Consider the following 16,530-nt stretch of genomic DNA (forward strand, 5'->3'; position numbering starts at 1 on the left):
GTGATGAGGCAGCTATTTTGAGTTGCTGCCTAAGCATTTTACAGTATGACAATTCTACTCACACCCAGAATCTGGCAATTTAGATAAGAACTTGAGTTTAGGATTCCAGCCACAAGGTCCTGCTTTGCATTTCCCCGGGCACCTTTTAAAATACATTTTTAAAGTTGAGTCCTTGAAAAGTAAGTGGTGCTCCTCAACCACCTTATAAGTAAAAGATGCTTGCTGTCTGTCTCCTGCTGGCTTGTCACCTAGGACAGAGCACTGCTCCTACCCCCAGCTCATTGCACACCTCCCTCTTCTGTTTCTGGACTCTGTAAGTAATCCTGTCACTTTACTTTCTTTGTGTACTGAAACTGTGCCTTCAATCAAAACAGCCCCAGGGTTTTCATTTCCCCAAAGTCAAAGCTGATAATGAAGGAGACACCTGCCCACCCTGTGCGTATGGCTTGTGCCTCTTCGTTCTGCAGGTCATAACCTGCATATTCTCAACTTAGCACACTTACTCATCCTTCAGATTGCAGCTCAGCAAGCACCTTCAGAAAAGGCAGACTCCCCTGTGAGGGAAAATCCCTACTGGGACTGTCAGAGTACTTTGTACCTCTCTTCCTAGCACATGATTCTGTTATAATTTTACATCTTGTGTGTGAGTGGGGATGTCATTAATGTCTGCCTCCCTCACTAGTCTATAAACTCGGTAAAGGCAAAGACGGGGTCCTGTTTTACTCACCTTTGTGTTCATCCCTAGTGCCTAACACATAGTAGATGCTTAGTAAAGTATTTATTAAGTGACTGAATAAATGAAGAAATGATCTCAGGATGGTACAAAACTCCAAACTCTTCTGCTCTGAGTTTGGAACCTGAGGTGCTAGAAATTTCATCTTTTTCAACAGTTATGTCCCCTTGTGAATAACCAACTCGGGAGGTACAATGAAATCCCAAAGAAAGCACTCTGACAGTTTTTTCCTGATCCAATCATTGTAATCCCTCTGTCTGCTCTTATCATTCATGTACTCATTCAACCAATGCTAACTGAACACTCAGAGTTGCCTTGTCCTGTGGGAGGTGCTAGAGGCAGAAAACCAAGTGCAAATAAAGAATCAGTGCCTGTCCTCATGAAGTCCGTGGCCTGGCAAAGAATAGACATTAAACAACGGCTCATATAAATCAGTAATATATTACAACCGTGAAAAGTTCAACAAAGTACTTCTGAGGGTTAGGAGAGTTTATAAATGCTGTGGGTGGTCAGGGAAGTCTTCCTTGGGAAATGATGTTTCAGTTGAAAGGGGAAGAACAGGTGCTAACCTGGCAAAAACATATGAGGCAGGAGAAACAGAAAAAGCCCGTGGTGGGAAGAGGCTGCCATGTTCCAGGGCCTGGATGCATTTAAGAGGTTGAAGCATGAAGTAGGGTAAGGGTGGTCAAGGCCACCTTGGTGGCCCAGACAGTAAAAAATCTGCCTGCAATGCAGGAGAACTGGGTTTGATCCCTGGGACAGAAAGATCCCATGGAGAAGGGATTGGCTAACATAACAACTCCAGTATTCTTGCCCAGAGAATTCCAGAGACAGAGGAGCCTGGCAGGCCATAGTCCATGAGGTCACAGAGGGTAGGACACTACTGAACAACTTCCACTTTCTTTCTTTCGCTTTGAAGAACAAAGGAGGGCGAGGGAGGCAGAGATAGGGCTGGGTCAGGAGGCTGTGGGCAGACAGAACCAGGTCAGAGGACAACTTTCTGGATCCCAGGGAAAGCCTCTCAGGCATAACTGTTTTGAGGATCCTTTCCTTTTGCATGGAGCATCAGAACAAATGAAGGTGATGTTAACATCCTACCAAATATCTGAGGGGAAGTTCTTTATTCACAGGGAGGTCTCTTCCTCAAATTCATTTCCAAATCCTCAGCTCCAGCACATAGTAAATGCTGTCAAAGACTCAGAGACAGAAACATTTGGACAAATAAACAATTGCAAAAGTAACTTCAGAAAGAAAGGTTTGTTAAATACAAATCACAATAAGTATTTGAAAGTGAAAAAAGATGACTAAGGCTACCATGTTCATGGTATAAGTCAGCAGCTTTCTTACATGTCCATCATATTCAGTTTATTCACTTGTTAGCATGGTAAAAATCAAGGAGAAAATAGTTTTTGTCAAAGAGTCCATATTTATGAGAAATAGTCAAAATTTATTACTTTGGAGTCTGAAACCAGTCAGGATAGCCTGTTGTTTTTGATTTATCGCCATATAATGAACTTCTGTCTGAAGGCTTGTGAAACTCCTGGGCTGGGAATTACTTTTCTGTGTTAGAGAAATTTTACCATCCTTATTAGCACTATTTTCTCTTAAATTCCCATATTTGTTAATATATCTGCCAGTAAATGAAATTTTGGAATTTCACAAGTCATAAAGCTGCCCCAGAAAAGTTTTCCTGGGAAGACTTCATAGACGTCATCCTTACATGTAAAATGTAATCTTTGTTCCTTTAAAAAGGGCTTATCACACCTAATTAAGTGGAATTGTTCTTTTTAAATTGTGCTAATGATATATCAGCTTATAATATATTTTAAGATCACTCAGGGATTATTTTTTTTCCTTTTGAAATCTGAAAGTTCAATTGGGACAAAATGACATTCAAAATGTGATTCAGTAGGTTCTAAAGTGTAAAAATAAATGCTAGATTTAAAATAAAACTGAAGACAAAGAATTTAAAATATAAGCTATCTGTAATATTTTTTGCATTGATTATATGTTGGAATGTTAATATTATGGATTAAATACGGTTAAATAAAATATATTTTTTAAAAAATTAAGTATATCCTAAGTTGAGGGTAATAAATAGATTAAAAAGAAAGGTTTTATCCTTATGCCAATTAATATAAATATTAATCATATGAAATCAGTCCATTTAGTCCATTTAGTTGTAGGTAATTCATTTTAATTTTATTGACCTGGGGTTAGGTAGTTTATTTCTGGAGAAGGAAGTGGCAACCCACTCCCGTTTTCTTGCCTGGAGAATCCCATGGACCCCTGATGGGCTACAGTCCATAGGATTGCAAAGAATTGGTTACTCTGAGTGACTTAGCCACAGCAGCAGTCTATTTCTACAAAGTTTTATACTTTTAGGTGAGTTGCATACCTTGTATGTAACCACTGAATTCTGCTGTTGTGGGAAGTGAGCCATAGATAACAGTGACTCAATGAGCATGTTGTTGTTTAGTCACTAAGTCCTATCCAACTCTTTTGCAACCCCGTGGACTGTAGCCTGCCAGGCTGCTCTGTCCATGGGATTTTTCCAGGTAAGAACACTGGAGTGGGTTGCCATCTCCTTCTCCAGGAGATCGTCCCTACCCAGGGATCGAATCTGCATCTCCTGTACCTTCTGCATGGTAGGGGGATTCTTTTTAACACTGACCTACCAGGAAAACCCCTCAATGTGCATGACTGTGTTCCTAAAAAGTGTTATTGACAAAAATAGACAGCTAGTTGGATTTGTCCTGAGGGCCATAGTTTGCTGACCCTTATTCAAATCTAGACCAAAGTCACTCCAGAGAGTCTGACTCAGTGACTTGGTTCAGTCTGATAGGTCCATGGTAAGGATGTCCATTTATTTAGGGAGGTCTGTACCTGTCAGTGTATATCCTGTGGTATTGAAGTCAAGAGTACCAGATTCAGGTTTGTTTTTTTTTTAATTGATGTTCTTTTGTTAGTTATTTCTTTCAGAAGACTGAATTTCTGATTTTTCAGCTTATAGCAGGGGCCTTTAGTAGATGCAAGGAAAACTAATTTGTAATTATGATTAATAAATCATCTGTAATAATAAGATTACATGGTTCTGGTTAATCAAAAGATGGGTTAGGATTATAGAGCCTTTTTTATCCAAGTACAATATTCAATCAATTTGTGTGAGAGAGTGACTGCAGAGCTACAGGGATCTCTTATACCAGAGTCAGGAGATGGTTCCTTTAAGGGCTTTCAACACTAAAACAGGCAACTAGAAACATCTATAGATCTTCCATTCTTAGAATCTTCAGCCAGACACTTTGGACTGAGATAACAAAGTCTCTTTTGGAGCCTGGGAAATAGATGAAATTTTAAAAGAATAGCTTATACACTGAGACAATTGCAGTAGACAGAATATGGGTTCCCCAAACATACCCACGTCCTGATTCTTGAACCTGGGAATACAGCACCTTACATACAAAAAGAGCTTTGAAGATGTGTCTAAGTCAAGAATCTCGCAATGGGGAGATTACTCTGGATTATCTGGGTGGGCCTGATGTAATCATAATAATCTTTCAGACACAGAGAAGGGGATGTGGTGATGGAAGCAGAGGTTGGAGTGATCAGCTCTGAAGATGGAGGAAGGGGCCACAGATCCAGGAATGCGGTGGCTTCTTGACGGTAGAAACGCAAGAAAATGGATTCTACCCCAGAGCCTCTAGAAGGAATACAGTCCTGCCGACACCTTGATTTTAGCTTCACAAAATTTACCTCTAGAACTGTAAGAGAATAAATATGTGTTACCTTAAGCCACTAAAGTTTGTGGTAATTTGTTACAGAAGCAGTAGGAAACTAACACAGAGGTTGTTTTCTCCAACTAGCAACAAGGAAGCTGAGAATAGGTGAATTCCCTGACAGAGCTCTACCCTAGAGCCCAGACTTCAGGTTTGTTCCAAGAGGCACAGCCTAAAGCAGACCTGAGATCAGGGACTGTGAGGCCGTGCCTGAAAGTGAGGGTTCTCCTGCAAAGCCTTGGGAGGTAAAACTTGCACGGTGTGAAATGAATACCCCTGGAATGTTGAAGGGGCCATTGCAGCTCCCTTAATAAAAACAAACTCAGGCAGGACTGCCTGAGTTGGCACTGGAAGAAGGATTCGTACACGGGAAGGGCAACTGGACCACGTGATCCCAGCTTGAGAGGCTATCACCAAAGTGGCCTTGGGACACCGGTTGTCCCTCAATAAATACTTTAGCCCAGGAGATGGCACACCTTCCCTCTGCAGGGTTGGGTCTGAGCCACTGCATTCAACTAAGACGTTAGGGGCAGCCCCGGGGTGTCAAAAGGAAGTGTGCACCACGCAATGGATACCAGAGGAAGCAGACCTTCCAGCTATGGTCTCCCGCTGATGCCGCAGGAGGGCTGCCATCTCACGGCTGCTTTTCAGGGATGCACCCCTGTTCCTGAGCTGGGGTTAAGAGAACCAGACCCAAGAGACTGGAGAGCCTCTACTCTCTGTCTAAGACCAGTCTTAGGAGCTCTGATTGCCGATAAAGATTTGCCCTTTCCCCACTAAAGTGCAAAACCTGAGTCCCTAGAAGAAAAAGTCCCTGCACTTTCTTCCTCTCCTCAGGGAGACTGAGCTCCTTCCTTACAGATGTGACCTGGCTCACAATCCAGCTCACAGGAATGCACCGGTCACCCAATGCCATAACAGTTTCATGTGTACACTGGTTAAAGCACTAAATCGTTCACTGGAGCCTAGGATTCTGTCATACCATTTATCCATTCCGAGGGAAATGGGGGCATTTTTTTAATGGGTTCCAAATACTTGACAGTTATAATAAGCCAGTCACCACTTTGGCTGTTTCTGGAAAGGAGGTGTTGATCTTATCCTTATTTTGCAAATAAGCAAACTGAGACATGAAGAGGATAAGTAATTTTCCCAAAGTCACGCAGATTTTATGTGGCAGAACAAAGACTTGGACCAGACTGTGGCCTTTCAACTATTGAGAGTGGGGCTGGTTTAAGAAAGCCTGCTGTCTTGGGAGAAGAGCAGGAAGAGAAGGTTAGAATGACCGTATGGTAAGAAGACTCATGGTACATAGTCAAACACTAGAACAGAATGGTGGAAATCAGGGCTGTCCTAGATAACTGGTAAGATCTTGCCAAGAAAAGCAGTCAGGAGCTAACTATAGAGAACGACCACGTCTCCGGAAACTGCATCAGGCTCCGGACTCAGCCACTTCTCCCTGTTGGTGATTTTCCATTCTCCCCACTGTTCCCCTGCAATGACTAGTTTTTAAACCTGAAACTGAAGGTGACGGCCAGGAAGCAGATAGCAAAGGAGTCTTTGTCCAATTTTGCAGCTAATTTTGGAGGAGAAAGAAATCCTACAATATGGTGCTTGTGTGGGCAGTTTTGAGAAACTGTAAAAATGTGGGGAGAGTGCTGAATCCCTGTTGGCATGGAAGGAGGAAGAAAAGAACGCACAGGCGATGGGACACAGAGCTGCGCCAACCATCCCTTCGGGAAGTAGTTACTGAGCCCCATTAGGTGCCAAATCCTGGGCTAAGCAGTGTGGGTGGGAGTGATGAGTGTGTGGAGGGATTTACTTTACTTTGCATGGCCAGGGAGGTCTCTCTGGAGAGGTGAGCTTAAGCTTAAATCTGAGGGATAGTAAGTTAGCCATGCCAAGAAATGGGAAAGTGAGCTAGGTAAAGAATACCATATGCAAAGTCCCAGGGGTGAGAAACAGCTTTGGATATTTTTTTAAAAAGTAGGAGAAAGAGACAGTCATTGTGGCTAGGGTAGACCGAGGGGCAGAGAGGCAGGAGGCCCAGTGGAGAGAGAGAGGAAGCTCTGGGTCAGGGGCACCTTGTAGCCCTTGGAGGTATATTTTACTCTGTGCAATCAGATGATACTGAATGTTTAAGCAAGGAGGTATGTGATAGGATTTGTGTTTTAAAAAGCCACTCTCGTTGCTCTGTAAAGAATAGATGCAGAGTGGAAAGAGGTAAGAACATAAATAGCTATTAAAGAGTCCAAGCGAGAGACGTCAAGGCCTGCACCAGGCTGGTAGAGATGGAAATGGAGATAAGCAGGGAGATTCTAGACATTTATTGGGGGGGGATTAACAAACTTACCGATGAGCTGGATGTAAACAAATGAGGGAAAAGAAGGAATCAGGAACCACCTTGGACTTCTTCTAGCAACTTGGAGAGGATTGTAGTAATTTTCTAAAGTGAGGAATACTTGGGGTGAGGATAGGTTTTAGAATAAAGAGTTCTGTTTCAGACATAGTAAAGATGAGCTGTTTGTACTTCCTCTGAGTGGAAATAACAAGGAGGCTTATGGATATATATGTCTGGAGCTCAGAGGGGAGACTTGGACTAGAGATATAGAAGTATGAGAGTCGTTAGCATAAACATGCTATTTAAAGCCATGAGAATGGATGAGATCTTCCAGGGATGGAAGGGCAGCAAGCCCTGTGACGGTTAGAGATCAGGTAGAGATGGTGGAGCCAGGCAGGTGCAGCTGGAGCTGCTTCATTCAGCCAAACACTTTATCCATTGTACAGGCTTGGCTGCACAGATGCTGGAGACACCAGAGGAGTAGGACAAGGCCCCTGCCCTCAAGGAGCTCACCGTGTGTGTGAGCATGTGTATGAGCCTGTAATTGCAGTGCAGTGTGGTACAGTAGTCACAGAGATGGACCCAGGAGAAGGAGCTGAAAATGTCTGTCAGTCTCTGAAACGAGGAGTATGACTGAGTCTATGGGAGGGGGCCATGAGCCTCTGGAAGATGAAGAGAAAGGATGTACAGACTTGGAACTATTCCCAATCTGGTGGATCTCCCATGAGACTCCCTGGGTCTCCTTGAACTTCAACTTCACCTTCAACTTCACCTCTCCCCTGCCCTCTACACCCTAGTCTTCTTCCACCAGAATATCCACTGTCCATGCCAACTCTATACAGATCACTCCTAGTTTCCATCCCCGTCTCCAGCCCCCAGGTCTCCACCCCTTCCCAGACAGGATAGCATCCTTACGAAAACTGCTTTCAAAAACCGGATTGACTACAGATCAAAATTACTCCGGTGCCTTGCCCTCTGTCAAGGCAGGATGTTGTCTCAAAAACTGTTGCTTAATTTCCTACTGTTGAGAAATTGTGTGTGTTGACCAACTTGTTTTTCACACTGCTTGAAGAAAAGAGAGACGTGTCTCACTGAACTCAGAAACAAGCCAGTTCAGCCCCCCATGACTGCAGGTGAAGACCCTCCTCTGCCCACCCGCTGCTGGGGGAAGGGAGCCTGGCTGCACTTGCTCACTCTGCTTCTGGGTCAAGGCACCCCATGGCTCACTCCCCCTGGCTGTGCTCAGTCCACGAACTTGCACAGTCTGACCCCAACCTCTATGCCCACCGTTGTCTCGTGTGTGCCTCCTTCCAGTCAGGCTGGCTATGCCCTGGGGATCTTGGCACTCAGTCCTTGCCTGGGTGATGCTCTGCCTCTGAGATTGGGGAGGCTCTGAACCCACTTCCAAGGCTCTGTGTCAGTGCTGGCACCTCTGTTAAAGCCCTCACCCATCACCCTACCAAAGAAAATCCCTCTTTCCTTTGAATATGTTTAGTTTGTTCCTCTTTCGTGCTTTATGGCATTTTAATCTTGAAGTATAATGCTTCAGGCAAGCATGTTGCCCCTTCTACACTTTATAAACTCCAGGAGATCAAGCCTTGAGTCTGAGCTCCAAATCTCATTTGTCTCCATCCACAGTCTCAGCAAAGATCCTGTAAAGTTTGTGGAATGAATGAGTTTTGATTAAAGTTGTAGGGGGAAACTTAAAATGATGTGGGAAATGAAGCCTAGGACTTAATTTTATTGGTTCTCTGGGGAAAATTCGCCTCTGCTAAAAGCAGTATATAAAGGGATAACATCCATTCATTCATTCAACAATTATCAAGCATCTGCGATGTGCCAGAAATAATGTTAGATGCTGGAAATAGAGTAATAAGACTGGTAAATTCTTACTCAAGTAGAGATTCTGTTCTAACCCAGCAAAACAGGTGATAAGCAAGGAAAACATCACTTAGTGGTAAGTGCCATGATAAAAAATAAGTCAGATTGATGTGATAATGTGACTGGGAAATGATTGACAGGGCTTTCTGAAGAAGTGGGTCTTAAGGAAAGAGCTGAAGGATGAGCACAAGTGTCCACAGAAAGGCTGAGCGAGAGCAGTCGTGAGGGGACACAAAGCTTCGAGATTGAGGAAGGTGGGAAGAGAGATGGAGTGAGTTTAAAGGGTGTGAGGACTGGAAGGCGGGGAGAGTGACTGGGTCATGGGAAACAAGTGTTCAGTAGGGAGGTGATCGTGAGATAGCCCATAAATGACAGCATGGTATATAGAGCTTTAAAACAAAGGATGAATGAGTCCTGGCTCTCATTATTAGTGGTGTTGAACTTGGACAAATTTTCTGGGTCTTAATTTCTTCATTTGTAAAAGATCTCATTTTTAGAGTTTTTGTGAAATTAAATGATATGATAGAAACAAGCATCTACCATGTTGACTCTTTACAAATGGTAAATTATAATCTGGGTAATAACTTAGAAACAAGCTTAATAAGGTTAGGGATGACCAGGAACATGAAGCTCAGAAGGCGACGCGTTAACAGCTGCCCTAATAAGCCTTTTCCTGCTCTCTCCTAATTTCATCTCCCTCTTCCTCCCTGACTTTTCTCACTCCTTCACCTTTTTTCTTACCCTTTTTCTTTCTTTCTTTTCTTCCATCACAAATTTCTTATTTGTGCTTTCCTTCACATTATTTCGGGGCTTCCCTGGTGGCTCAGAGGTTAAAGCATCTGCCTCCAATGCGGGAAACCCAGGTTCAATCCCTGGGTTCGATCCCTGGGTTGGGAAGATCCCCTGGAGAAGGAAATGGCAACCCACTCTGGTATTCTTGCCTGGAGAAACCCATGGACAGAGGAGCTTGATAGGCTACAGTCCACGAGGTCTCAAAGAGTCAGACACGACTGAGTGACTTCACTTCACTTTCACATTATTTCAAGTCATATCATCTCAAATGACCAAACTTTGGATTAAAGACATATTTTAAAATATTGATTATTTAGTATAGCTTTGTTTACCTTTTAAAATTAGGTGTGTTTAATGCTTATACATCTCTTTAAGTTAAAAAGGAGCAGCAGCAGCATCCTCACCTAACTTAAGCAATTTTATTTGATTATATGACCCAAGGATGTTTTGTTTTTTCCACTGAGGTCACTGTCTCTTAATAGAAAATGGCCCAACCTACTGGATTAAAGGATTGGACAGAGATTGTTTCAAGGCATTTGAGGACTGGTGTGCTGAGAGATCTCTCCACCACTGGGGAGTGGAGATTTGGATGTCCCCCAGAGGCCAGTGACCTCAGAATCACTCCAGGGATGCTCTGGAAAACAGCCAGAACATTATGCTCAGCTGTTGGCTGGCTTTGGCTCTGAGGCTGCCCCTGCAGATGTGGAACAGGGCAGAGGCAAGGGCAAGGAAGGCCTGGTTGAAGTGTGCTAGTGGAGATGGAGACCCTGAGAAATATGTAAAGACAGATTCTGGCATGAAGGGTAATGGAAAATCCCCATCTTATGTTGTAGCTCCTTTGCTTGGCCAAGGAAGCACAAATTTCCTCTGTGTGTGTGTGTGTGTGTGTGTGTAGGGGAAATTCACAGAGCACGCCCCCAACATTCAGCTCAAGACTTATATTAAAAGTGGCCTTTCGGTTGGAACAACAGGGTGAGGGGGAAATATTTAAGCCAAAAGGAGATTCTGGCCTCCCCATGATGTTTCCTGGGAAGAGGTGCTCAGTGGTTGGTGGTGGCTGGTTGTGACCAGCAAGTCTAACCCACCGGCCATACAGCAGGACACTAATGACCAGGATCAGAAGCAACTTCCACAAGGCCACACAGGGAGGCCGAGGTAAAGCCTAGTATACATTCTTCCTTATCGAGTCACTTTTCAGGGTGACGGTGGTAGGAACAGGATAGGGCGGCAACCTCTCCATACTCTGACTTTAGGGGTTCCAGACCTCTGGATCCAGATCCTGCCCTGGCTTGTATTACACAGTCTGAGCTCCTCATAGTTGAGGTCTACCTTTCAGTGGGGCAAGGGTGAGTGAAGGAGCCTTGGGTTGTCCACTGGAAGAGAGCCCAAGACTTACACATGGACACGGAGAAGCAAATTGAGGGTGAAGGTTTCCAAACCTACAGAGGTCCAAAAAAGGTCACTTGAATTATTGCTATAGCTCCAGGCTCTCATATTTAATGCTAGGAAGGAGCTTAAGGAAAACAAGACCCAAGGTCTGTGGTCTGGGCTGGTTTAGACTGGTCTGGCTCCTCAGTACCAAAGCTGTTTTGTCTCAGAGGAAAGCCAAGGGCAAGTCATAGTGACGATGGAAGTTATGGACACTGCGTCCTTCTGTCCTTTCCGTCTAGGTACCTCTCCTTCCGAGGTTGCCCCTTTGGTGTCCTTTCTTGGAGTGTGGTGTCCAGGAAATGAAGGGGCTGAGAGGATGGGAGGACTGGGAGGACATCCTCAGCTGAGCCTGGGCTCCCGGCTGCTTTGAGCTGTCAGTTTGCTATTGGCTTGGTCAACAGCTAGAAATAGCAAAGACACTCTGAAGTGGATGATGTTGGGGCCATCCTAAACTCCCGAGATCTCACATGCCATATGGCAGGGACCAAGGAGGAGAGGGGGAGTGCCAGGAAAGTCTGTATGTTTGCTTCTCCCTATTCCCTGTGCTAAATAAAATGAGGTAAGGCCCAAGAGAATTTGAACAGTCAGTCAGCTTTCAGAAGCTATGCTTTTCTACTTGAGATGTATTTAAAAAACACTTTTTTGTCTGAATGACTGAGCTAATTATTGACTTAATTAATATATGACTGGCTATTTTCACTTTGCACCAAGATCTGAACATGAGGAAATGGGTTTTCTTTTCTTTTTTTTTTTTTTTTTCATTTATGTTTATTAGTTGGAGGCTAATTGCTTTACAATATGGTAGTGGTTTTTGCCATTCATTGACATGAATCAGTCATGGATCTACATGTGTTCCCCATCCCAAGGAAATGGGGTTTTCTAAGAGCAGAGGAAGGTGGAATGAACTCCAGGAGTGCTTGTTAGCAGGGATTCCACACTGACCCGCGTGGTGGCATCCAGTGAAGATGCTTAGCAAAAGTGGTGTATTAATAGCTGCCCGGGCAGCATGACATGGCAGGGGTGCCCAGGGGTCCCTTAGCAGCCCCCAACTCCTGATATGCCCTCCGCTAGCCTCTTAGAGGCAGCTCTATCTAAAATGCCTTTCCATACCTCTCCATTTGCAATCCTCATGGCGCTAATCCCTCAGCCACAACCCCTTCCCGTTTCCCCCAAACTCAGCAATAGCAGGCCCTAGGGTCAAGGGAACTGCACGTGTTTCCCAGGTGAGAGTCTTACACTGTAGGGAGTGTGGCATCCAGAGGCTTTTGCCTTGTGGGTGGGGCTTGGGGTCAGGGCAAAGGAAGGAGGCAGAGAGGCATGGAATAAACTAGTTCTTTGAACCTGAACCCCCTGGATATCCCTGGGGGTATCTGAGAACTCCTTATGGGAGAAGGTAAGGATGGTGCCTCTAGATTAACTGCCTTTCCAGGAGGCTTGTAACTGTCCATGGGACCTTCAACAATCTGAGTCCACTCCACTGACTTCTGAGATTATGGGTGCACAACCTGACCGAATCCTCTCCAGGGCTGCTTGGGAGGGACAGAGGGGAAGAGAGAACCAGTAGCCTCCCCAACTTTATCTCAAATAAAGGCTGTACCAGAAGCACAAGGATACTGAATTCTGAGTAAATAAAAGCAGGCTCTAGCACCACCAGATACAACCCTTAGATTTACTGAGGAGGAAGGGAAGAACTTTGGCCCAGAGAGTAATAGAGTTCCAGCCATCAATCTACTCAAGGAAAACTAGAAAATTCAACAGTCCTGTAACCACAAAGAGACATTTAATTAGCAGTTACAAATCATCCTGTATGAAAGTATGGAGCCAGCATTCAAGAAACAGATGGGTCCTTCAATAAAACTCAGAGAGTGGAAAGATGGAACCTCCCCAACTCATTTTATAAGTTTAGCAAAATTCAGTTTACTATAAGCCTGGAAGGCAGCAAGAGATGGCAAGGACATCCTAGAATGTAAGAAAGAAAACATGCAGGCCCATCTAATTTTTTAATAAGTAAGTGCAAAAACATGAGACAATATTAACCATATCCAGCAATATATAAAAGCTGTAACCTCACGACTCAGATTTACCCTGAGAATTCAAGATACACTTAATAGTGATGCAATTGAGGACTTTGTTTACTATGTTAACAGTCATATGTTTACTATGTTAACAGTTAACAGAATAAAAGCAAAAAGCTGTTATAAATGAAAACCATCTGATAAAACTCACAGCCCTTCTATTTATTTTCTAGATTACTACAATGTCTCAGCTTTATACCTTAGATTTTTTCTTACAACTATGAGATATAATTGATATACAGCATTGTACACAAGTGTACAACATAATGATTTGACCTACATCATGAAATAATTGTCACAAAAAATTTAGTGAATATCATCTCACACAGGTACAAAAAATATTTTCCTTGTGATAAACTCAGGATTTATTCTCTAAACTTTCAAATATAACATTGAGCAGTATTATTTATATTTATCATGTTGTCCATTACATCCCCAGTACTTATTTATCTTATAACTGGAAGTTTATATTTTTAGGCTGTCTTCATCTAATTCCCTCTTCCCCCATCCCTGCCTCACTCAGTTCAGTTCAGTCCCTCAGTTATGTCTGACTCTTTGCAACCCCATAGACCCCATATGCAACCCCATAACCCCAACAGCATGCCAGGCTTCACTGTCCATCACCAACTCCTGGAGCTTGCTCAAACTCATGTCCAACGAGTAGGTGATGCCATCCAAGCATCTCATCCAATGTCTTCCTCTTCTCCTCCTTCCTTCAATCATTCCCAGCATCAGGGTCTTTTCCAGGGAATTAGTTCATTGCATCAGGTGGCCAGAGTATTGGAGTTTCAGCTTCAGCATCAGTTCTTCCAATGAATATTAAGGGTTGACTTTCTTTAAGATTGACTGGTTTGGTCTCCTTTCAGTCCAAGGAACTCTCAAGAGTCTTCTCCAACACCACAGTTCAAAAACATCCATTCTTCAGCACTCAGCTTTCTTTATGGTCCAGCTCTCACATCCATACATGACTACTGAAAAAACCATAGCTTTGACTAGATGGACCTTTGTCAGCAAAGTAATATCTCTGCTTTTTAATATGCTGTCTAGGTTGGTCATTAACTTTTCTTCTAAGGAACAAGTGTTTTTAAATTTCATGGCTGCAGTCATCATCTGCAGTGATTTAGGAGCCCCCCAAAAATACTCTGTCACTGTTTACATTATTTCCCCATCTATTTGCCATGAAGTGATGGGACCAGATGCCATGATCTTAGTTTTTTGAATGTTGGGTTTTAAGCCAACTTTTCTACTCTCCTCCTTCACTCTCATCAAGACACTGTTTAGTTCTTTGCTTTCTGCAATAAGGGTGGCATCATCAGCATATCTGAGGTTATTGACATTTCTCCCAGCAATTTTGATTCCAGCTCCCACTTCACCCAGCCAAACATTGTGCATGATGTACTCTGCATATAAGTTAAATAAGCAGGGTTACAGTATACAGACTTGATGTTCTTTTTTCCCTATTTGGAATCAGCGTATTGTCCCACGTCCGGTTCTAACTGTTGCTTCTTGACCTGCATACAGATTTCTCAGAAAGCAGGTAAGATGGTGTGGAATTCCCATCTCTTTAAGAATTTTCCACAGCAGTTTGTTGTGATCCACATCTCTTGCTTTTTCGATGATCCAACAGATGTTGGCAATTTGATCTCTGGTTCCTCTGTCTTTTCTAAATCCAGCTTGAACATCTGCCAGTTCATGGTTTACATACTGTTGAAGACTGGCTTGGAGAATTTGAGCATTACTGTGCTAGCGTGTGAAATGAGTGCAATTGTGCGGTAGTTTGAAAATTCTTTGGCACTGCCTTTCTTTGGGATTGGAATGAAAACTGAGCATTTCTAGTCCTGTGGTCTCTGGTGAGTTTTCAAAATTTGCTGGCATATTGAGTGCAGCACTTTCACAGCATCACCTTTTAGGATTTGAAATAGCTCAACTGGAATTCCATCACCTCCACTAGCTTTGTTTGTAGTGATGCTTCCTAAGGCCCACTTGACTTCCCATTCCAGGATGTCTGGCTCTAGGTCAGTGATCACACCATTGTGATTATCTGGGTTGTGAATATCTTTTTTGTATAGTTCTTCTGTGTATTCTTGCCACCTTTTCTTAATATCTTCTGCTTCTGTTAGGTCCATACAATTTCTGTCCTTTATTGTGCCCATCTTTGCATGAAATATTCCCTTGGTATCTCTAATTTTCTTGAAGAGCTCTCTAGTTTTCCCATTTTATTGTTTTCCTCCATTTCTTTGAATTGATCACTTAGGAAGGCTTTCTTATCTCTCCTTGCTAATCTTTGGAACTCTGCATTCAAATGGGTATATCTTTCCATTTCTCCTTTGCCTTTCACTTGTCTTTTCACAGTTATTTGTAAGGCCTCCTCAGACAACCATTTTGCCTTATTGTATTTTTTTTCCCTTGGGGATGGTCTTGATCACTGCCTCCTCTATAAAGTCATGAACCTCTGTCCATAGTTCTTCAGGCACTCTGCCTATCAGATCTAATCCCTTGAATCTATTTCTCACTTCCACTGTATCAAATAAGGGATTTGATTTAGGTCATACCTCAATGGTCTAGTGGTTTTCCCAACTTTTGTCAATTTAAGTCTGAATTTTACAATAAGGAGTTCATGATCTGAGCCACAGTCAGCTCCAGATCTTGTTTTTGCTGACTGTATAGAGCTTCTCCATCTTCAGCTGCAAAGAATATAATCAGTCTGATTTCAGCATTGACCATCTGTGATGTCCATGTGTAGAGTTGTCTCTTATGTTATTGGAAGTGGGTGTTTTCTATGACAGTGGGGTCTCTTGGCAAATCTCTATTAGCCTTTGCCCTCCTTCATTCTGTACTCCAAGGCCAAATTTGCCTGTTTCTCCAGGTATCTCTTGGCTTCCTACTGTGGCATTCCAGTCCCCTTTAATGAAAAGGGCATGTTTTGGGGGTGTTAGTTCTAGAAGGTCTTGTAGGTCTTCATAGAACCATTCAACTTCAAGTTCTTTAGCATTACTGGTTGGGGCATAGACTTGGATTATTGTGATATTGCCTTGAAAATGAACAGAGATCATTCTGTCATTTTTGAGACTGCACCCAAGTACTGCATTTTTTTTTTTTTTTTGGCTCTTTTGTTGACTATGAGGACCACTTCATTTCTTCTACGGGATTCTTCCCACAGTGGTAGATATAATGGTCATCTGAATTAAATTTGCCCATTCCAGTCCATGTTAATGCACTGATTCCTAAAATGTTGGTGTTCACTCTTGCCATCTCCTGTCTGACCACTTCTAATTTACCGTGAGATTCATGGACCTAACTTTCCAGGTTCCTATCAGACTTTACTTCCATCACCAGTCACATCCACAACTGGGCACTGTTTACACTTTGACTTCTTCTCTTCATTCTTTATGGAGTTATTTCTCCACTCTTCTCCAATATATTGGGCATCTACTGACCTGGGGAGTTCTTCTTTCTGTGTCCTATCTTTTTGTCTTTTCATACTGTTCATGGGTTTCTCAAGGC

Source organism: Cervus elaphus, chromosome 14 (assembly GCF_910594005.1).
Source record: "Cervus elaphus chromosome 14, mCerEla1.1, whole genome shotgun sequence".
Lineage (NCBI taxonomy): Eukaryota > Metazoa > Chordata > Mammalia > Artiodactyla > Cervidae > Cervus > Cervus elaphus.